The following is a 7,603-nucleotide window of genomic DNA, read 5'->3' on the forward strand; positions in this document are numbered from 1 at the left end:
GCAAAGTTGGCCAAGCCCATTAGAAGAATGCACTGACAATCTGCTCAACAGCGCACGTGTCCGTCTGGTGCGAACACAGAGTCGGTAAGATGAAAGGACAAAAACAATGTTGGACTATGAAAAAAAACAACAACAACATATATAAGCTATATAAATTATAGCGTTGTGCTGAACAATGTACCCGGGTAATTTAGGTCCGGAATGGTGCAAATTCTCATCCTATCTCTCTCTCTGATCCCCATGTATCCAGCTCTGCGTGCGCCTTGCCCTGTTTCTTACATAACGTTGGTGATAAAACTTAGCACCTCGAACATACGTTAAATACATTCTTTACAAAACCGCTTATTATTGATAATGCCTTAGGAGGTGCGTATTTTATGACTCTGGTTTTCGTATCCACTTTGATCTTGCCTATTTGCCTACGATCTCCACTTTCCGGTACATCAAAGGACCAGACAATATGCCATGATGCCATCATCATATGACATTCCACTACAATCTTTCTCACAGGTTGCAAACGTTATATGTTTGTCGAGATATATTTTTAACAAACAAATAAAGAACCAACTGAAAAAACTTTAATGAAGTTAAATGCATTAATTTATATCCCTTATGAAAGCACCGCAATGCTCAGGGGAGAGAGAGGGGCTAAAGGGTGCCATTAATGTAGAAACCGCAAGTAACAATATTCTAGAAATATTAAAAATCGAAAAAATGGTGGTAACTTCAGAGTTCTGTGTAATTTTTTAAAATTTTTCTTCAAAAATACTAAGTGGAATTTAGATATACTGTATCCATCCCAAAAACTCGACGTTTGTTGAGTTTCAAAAAGTCGAAGTCGAGTTTTCAATATACAGATTGTTAAGGAAATCTGTTCCACCTAAACTTTTATAAACGCAAGTAACACTGATACTGACATGAATTATAAAAATTAATTAAAATTTGTGTTTTGTGCCACCATACTTATTGGCAATTCCATGTCTACTCCGACCGGGAATATTTTCACACCTTAACATACCTAGAGATGTCATTGTGTGTACAACACCTTGGGGTAAATTCTTCATTTTGATAAAATTTGACAAACCATAATATTTTTCGGCTTGTTATAAAAATGCGATGAAACTTACTTAGACAGACAAGGGTGATAAGGCTTTCCAAGAATAGACTGAGGCAACATAAGACGTGCTTTCATATTTTAAAGTATTTATACATATTCTCAAAAGCTGTATCTTAGTCTTTAAGATAAGTCAGTTGAATAAATGCCTCTAAATATATATGTCTCTTGTAGATTGGAAGTTTTAATTCTGAACTCACAAAAAGAAAGATACCGCATGTTAACTGATCAGGGATTATACTTGCCGGACCTGATCACGGATTGGTGAATTTCAAAACTTCAAACTCTTGAACAATTGCACACCGAGTAATATAAAGAGCGGTTTCCCGAGTATTATAGAGCATGGTATATACACTACTTATCAACAATTACATTACATCTATGTATGTACACTTCCTGTAAGGGAGCACGAGAAAAGTGCCTGTTTTGTTTTTGTCTAGTTTTGATAGTCCTGGCTGGAACAAACACCAGATGGTGATACATAAACTGAAACTTATATTTGGTACCGCTTAGATGAATTTTTGTATCAGGTTTAAGAAATTGCTTAATCAGAATTAACATAACGATTCACGTTATATGTCTATACGCAACAACACCCTTCGTTAACTTATATTTAATATTCACAAGAAAATGTGAGCGAGTGTTAATTATAAGTAAATAATTATTTATAAATCAGGCTAAGAAAGGTAAAAAACGATTTTATCTGCATTCTTGGTTGCTAACTTTACCTATTTCAAATGGATGCCAATAAGTGAGACTAAAATTTCACACTGTTTACAACGCGCTATAGTTCCTAACAGTTTTGAAACATACATGGAAAGAGATCAAGCAGTGATCAACATCATTGTGAATAATGTACGTGATCACAGACACGTGTCACTCTGTTGAGGCTTGACACGTGATCTAGACTACAAATGTTATTTGATCACAATGTCGTTCCTGATGAAACAGGTAGCAGAGCAATAAATGTTTAAACTGATCCACAAACACCATAGCACGACTGAGATCAATGCTTGTTTATGCTAAGCATTTTAAATATATCTATTCTTTTATGTTTTGTTCTATCCTTGGATAATTTTCTCCATTCTAGGAATATTGTAGGATTTGTGCATTCCTAAACCGATTGCATACTAGTCAAATTGGACATTTTGAAATGGAAGACTTTATTTACTGACTCTTAAGCAGGACCTGAAAATATTAGGTCTGCAGACTTTTCTGGTGTAAATTTCAGCAGAAACTTCAAAATACATGCAACGTGTTCGACAATCAAATAGAACCACAGTATCTGGAGAGGACTGAGTGGTACAAGACTGTATACGCTTTGATTGCCTTACAAAGAATATTCACAGTGCCTGATAAAAGCATCTTTTCTAACATTAACTCGTCAAAGTAACCCTTTAATCAAGTCCCAAAGGAAATGTCACTCAATTGTCACGAATTCAGGGATGCTTTGTCAGGATCTATAGAGATTAGTATGTGACAAGCTGGGCGAATCCTGATTTGCTATTCAAACAAAGTTAGTATGTTTTGACATGTCAAATAATCGGTCATCAAAATTAATAAAATGCATTTGATGTGAACGACATCATTGTGTTCAACTCCCAATATCCCCCCAAAAGTTTGAATCTTTATGCACTTCGATGTTATAAATACTGTATATCAGCGATGATTGTGGTTCTTTGTGAGTGAACTAAACATACTGGAGCAAGATGGAACGTTTGGTTCAAAATGAAACTGGTGGCTGTTTCCAAATAGTTCAACTATTTTCTGATCTTATGTAAATTCCGGATCATTGAAAACGTTTATCTTATTTTGCATAGCATTTGTACTGTGGGAGTGTCAAATAAAATTCACATACCATTCTATTTACCACTATAAATTAATTTCTATACAAGCATGTTTAATTTTTTGTGTGCATTGTCACATGGATATGGTCGGTATATTAAGTTAACTATACAGCCGCTCTGCCACCGCCACGCCATACCCACACCTGAGCAGAGTGATACTATACAAGGGATAAAACTTAATCCACTTAACTTCACTAAGAAAATCGACAGAAAGCCGTTTGTCAAAGCTGTACCTGTTTATTTTAGCGTGTATTTATGTGTACATGTAGGGCCTACACTTTGTTCTAGTTTCACTTTGTTGGAAAGCTACTGTGGGTCAAACGTTCACAATATAGTTGAAGCACACACGTGAAGGTTGTACTTTCTAGTAGTTTTTCTAAGAAAATTAAGAGAGCGTACATAAGTGTCTATAGGACAGTGAACAACAGCATTGTGAACAATGCACTTGATCACTGACACGTGGCATTCAGCTCTCGCTTGACACCTAATAAATACACGTACATGCTTAAACTGCTTCACAAACACCATGTCATAACTAAGCTCATTGCGAACATAAATTATTTTAAATATATTCATTCTATTAAGTTTCATTAATTTCTTCCCATTCTCAGAAAGCGCAGAATTGGGATGTACTTTTCTCTTTTTTTTCTAATGAGCAATTCCCTGTTTCTTGTATGAGCTTTATTTTTTGAAGGAAGACAGGTTTTAGTTGAGAAGGCTAAGGAAGGATAAAGATTTGTTGTATGAAGATGTCCTATCGTGTGTTAAAGAAGAATGAATTTCCTGTAAGAAAGCAGGTGTAAACAACACGAATCATGATTCACAAATTAAAAACACAAATTTTAATTAATTTTTATAATTCATGTTAGTAGCAGTGTTACTTGCGTTTATAAAAGTTTGGGTGGAACAGATTTCCTTAACAACTTGTATATTGAAAACTGGACATCGACTTTTTGAAACTCAAGAAACGTTGAGTTTTGGGGATGGATACAAACATATATCTAAATTCCTCTTAGTATTTTTGCCGGAAAAATGAAAAAAAAATTGCACAAAACTATAAACTTACCACCATTTTTTCGATTTTTAATACTTCCAGAAGATTGTTACTTGTGGTTTCTACATTAACGGCACCCTTTAGCCCCTCCCTCTCCCCCGAGCATTGCAGTGCTTTCATAAGGGATGTATATTAATCCATTTAACTTCATTAAAGTTTCTCAATTGGTTGTTTTTACAGCAAGGTGGTGGTAAACGACGATTAATCTGTTTTATATGTGTCTGGGAAAAAATTAGACATGGTGAATACAGTCAGCATCAAGTGGTTTTTCTATTTTGAGAAAAGTGCAAAATTCCTTTAAAACGGCATGCGGAATTTGATTTAACCTCATTTTAATCACAAATGGTATCACGTAAGAGTTCATTAGTCTTTCTTATTTTTTTTCACGAAAGTATTTTTGAGCATTGAAGATTTGAAGATTTCAGACTATTTGCTGATTAGTTAATGCTTGGTTTCCTGTGTATATATATATATATATATATATATATATATATATATATATATATATATATATATATATATATATATATATATATATATATATATATATATATATATATATATATATAATATATATATATATATATATATATATATATATATATATATATATATATATATATATATATATATATATATATATATATATATATATATATATATATATATATATATATATAAACAAATTATTACAATTATACACTGTTTTGTTTGGAAACCGATCGAGGACCAGTCGTTATTTGGTTGATGGATTGATGAACAATTAATCATCTTAATATCTTCAATATAGGATTTAATTCTCACGAACCACCGAGAGGCCATGTTTTTTCCCCTCATGCATCCCCTGGTCAACACAACTGTGCCTCTGTGGTCAGTCTTTGGACTGGACTGGTCAGTTGCTGTGTCTTATCTCACCTTGGTCAATCTAACCGTTGTTCTCAAGAGTTGAGCGGCCATGGATTCGTCTTGTGACACAATACTCTCACGGTCAGGTAACCTTAAGTGCAGTATAAATTTAGAGGAATGATGTCCACTCTCTCCCCCGGGTAGTGTTGTGCTATCATAAGGGATATAAATTAATCCATTCAACTTCACTAAAGTTTTCTCAATTGGTTGTTTTTACAGCAAGGTGGTGGTAATCGCTGATTAATCTGTTTTATATGTGCCTGGGAAAATGTTGGCGTGATGGACAGAAAATGGCCTTGTTCACATAGGCCGACATCGTGTGGTTTTGTCACTTTGAAGAAAAAAAACTGTGGAAAGTAGTGAATTTTCCGCAGACAATTAAGTTGCAAATCGAATGATGTAAGACTTTACATTTTTAATTACGACCGAGAGTCTTTTGTGCTATTTACAAACAAAGATTCTTAGAAAAATAATGGAAATAACTTGTATGAAATGAAATGAAATGAATAAAGCCGCTTGTGGTTTTATTAAAAGAAGAAATTACAACCTCACAGTGTCTTGGATGCTCCTCCGAAGCATGTCTTTGTCATCTCTATACAGCTTGACCAGACTGGCCGCCTAATGAGCGGTTTCCTGTGAGGATATCTCAAGTACATGTTCGGGTGAAATACATACATGGCGGCATAAACCGTTATGTCTGATGTTAATTCATATCGATTAAGAATGTAGCACGCGTCTTAATAACTGTTAATGGTGTTTTGTAGAGAGGGGCAGATTACCAGTCACCATTCTGGACAAAAACGACATTTCCGGGTGAAATATGTACATTGCCACCCATTTACCCGTTATGTCTAATGTTATTTCATGTCAGTAACAATGCAGCACGTTTAATAACAACAGTTATATAAAACAATCAATTCTCGTTGTTGGGTCGAGGGGAAAGGTTAATATTGGGCATTCTGGACAACGTTACAAGAGAATAATAAATTCATCATATGAAGAACAATTTGAGATTTTCTGATAATTTCACCATAGCAAGCCACAAGGGATCATGCATATGAGGATGTCACACTCTGTTCTTTTTATGAAAGCCGATAGAGTGCCTTTTCTTATCTCACTACCTTTTCCTCCACTATACACGATCAATCAGCGAGGTTGTTTATCGACTTCCATAATAAGTATTTTGAGGGTTGAGGATTTACCAACAAAATCTGCTAAAAATACCTGGTATATTTAAAACAAGAATAATGTGTGTTTGCTAGAACTATCGTGAGTAATTGGTTGTCTGTGTCGTGAGTGTGCGGATGTCTGTGTGATTAATTGACATATTCATTGTTCATTATATCCTTTAATCTGCAAAAACCACTAAGAGGTCACTCTGTGGACAGTCTTTGGACTCGAATTGTCAGTTGTTGGATCTTATCTCACCTTTGTAAATATGACCGTTGTTCTCAAGAGCTGAGTGGCCATAAACTCGTCTCGTGACACGATACTCTCACGGTCACGTGACCTTACGTGCACTATAAATTCTAAGGAATGCCGTCCACATATCACAAGTCTCTGGTAAATCATCCCGATGTCACCGTCTGAAAACAGAACTTTTTTGGAGAAATTGAGCTTGTCTACGAACGAACTACGGGTGGTGAATATAAAACAGAAAGGTAAACCACGTATACTGTTTATTTGTTTGTTATGAATATATCACGACAAACATATACCGTTTGGAAACTGTGGAGATTTTTATGTCATAACAATGTCAAGATTTTGGGAGAGTTTGCTGTGAATACACTTGTTCTTCAAGACATTGCAAGTTAGAAATTGCCGTGAGGTCTGGGCCATTTGAACCCGATTGAAAGCTTGATATTCCTTGTACCACGATGTTAATAGTGTAAATGTTTCTTCACAACCGGTTTTGTCTTATTCTGTTTCAAGGTTCTGCTGCTTAGTGAGATTGAATTTACCGCCATGTGTCAGGAGTACCAAGTTGTACCGAATGTGTCGGACAGACTCCAGATGGACCAATCAAATGAAATGTCTGAAAACGCCATGCTTGGTAAAGGTGCGGTAAAACTTTGTCGTTCTTCGTCAGTCGTTACTATTTGCTAAGTTATTTTTTGAAAAGAATGCCTCTAATACGTTCAGCTGGATTGTAATGTCAGAGGAGCTTTCCCGAAAATGCACAATAACTGTGACTCGTACTTTTTCCTCAGATCCCCGGAGTTGGTCACGTGATGATGTCCGCCAATGGCTGCGCTGTATGAAGCTGAACAACAACCTGAGCGTGAATGTGAATATTTTACCTATGAACGGAAAAGGAATTTGTCTGATATCTCTGGAGACGTTTAGGAAACATATTCCCCGGGGAGGAGAAGTACTATACAGGGATCTCTGGAGGAGGGTGGGGATTTACAATCACTGAATATAATAAGTGCTATATACACAATTGGATATATTATAACTGACAGCTCATTATATAATATACAGATAGTGCATGGTGTGGAGTGGACCACCGGGAATGGTCAGCTCGAGAGAAGTGATACTCAGCTTGTTGAGAGCTGAGAGAATTTACATCGTCGAATTAGTATGTCGATGAGGAAGCTATAACCACCGTCCGGTTGTTTACTTTATGAACAAGTAGACGCCAGAGAGCTCTCAAAGGGAGATAACTGCTGTGGAATAAAC

The sequence above is a fragment of the Liolophura sinensis genome, chromosome 6 (genome assembly GCF_032854445.1).
Source record: "Liolophura sinensis isolate JHLJ2023 chromosome 6, CUHK_Ljap_v2, whole genome shotgun sequence".
Taxonomy (NCBI): Eukaryota; Metazoa; Mollusca; class Polyplacophora; order Chitonida; family Chitonidae; genus Liolophura; species Liolophura sinensis.